Source organism: Chenopodium album, chromosome 4 (genome assembly GCF_948465745.1).
Source record: "Chenopodium album chromosome 4, dcCheAlbu1.1, whole genome shotgun sequence".
NCBI classification, from domain to species: domain Eukaryota; kingdom Viridiplantae; phylum Streptophyta; class Magnoliopsida; order Caryophyllales; family Amaranthaceae; genus Chenopodium; species Chenopodium album.
In genome coordinates, this window is record NC_137837.1 from 26,205,223 (window position 1) to 26,206,083 (window position 861).

The 861-nt window shown below is 44.3% G+C and overlaps 1 non-coding gene across 1 annotated transcript; it reads left to right on the forward strand.

Annotated features, from left to right (window-relative positions):
* Positions 1 to 438: 438 nt before the first annotated feature.
* On the forward strand, positions 439 to 544 carry LOC145629706 (small nucleolar RNA R71). Its single transcript, XR_014111861.1, has one exon. It is a non-coding gene; the product is annotated as a small nucleolar RNA R71 (small nucleolar RNA).
* Positions 545 to 861: the final 317 nt, after the last annotated feature.

The window sequence follows — 861 nt, forward strand, 5'->3', positions numbered from 1 at the left end:
CAAGCATAGACACAATGAGAGGTATCATGATCATAGGTTTCACAATTAGAACAAAACATGCATCCTTGGAGCATTGTATTGTAAGAAGAGTGGGAGGAAGTATCCATACCATTGCCTCCCTTGGTTGAAGGGGAGGTATTACCATGAGGGTTGGACCTTTCTTTCATCAATTCATCCATTTGCTTGGTCATTTTGGAGATTTGGGTAGAAAGGTTGTTGATTGCGTTGGCTTGCTCCAATGCATAAACACCCTTGCTAGAAGTAGCATCCCTTTCTCCTTCGTACCAATCATCATAGTGCTTTGCGGCTTCCTCTATAATACACTCCACTTCATGCTCTCCTTTGTTCATGATTGGACCACCGGCCGCGACGTCTAGGCTTGTTCTTCCTTGAGGTGTGAGACCTCCATAGAAAGTGTGAATGAGTTGATACTTGGGTATCCCATGGTGTGGGCATTGACGTTGAAGCTCTTTGTATCGTTCCCATGCCGCACTTAGAGACTCACCACTCTTTTGGCGAAAACCTTGAATCAAAGACCGAGCCTCGGCGGTCTTCCTATGGTTATAAAACCTCCTCAAGAAAGCCGTAGTCACTTGGTCCCATGTCGTGAGAGAATTAGGGGGCACCTCCTTCTCTAGCCATTCTAGACCTCTCCCAATTAGCGAAAATGGAAACATTTTGAGGCGAATATATTATTGAGTCACTCCATTGGCCTTTATTGTGTCACAATATTTCTCAAACTCTTTTAGGTGCTCATGAGGACTCTCAAACTTTCCACCCGAGAATTGTTTCCTCTCAATCAAGGCAATCAAATTAGGCTTGATCTCGAAATTGTTGGCTTGAGTAGTAGGAGTTAGGATC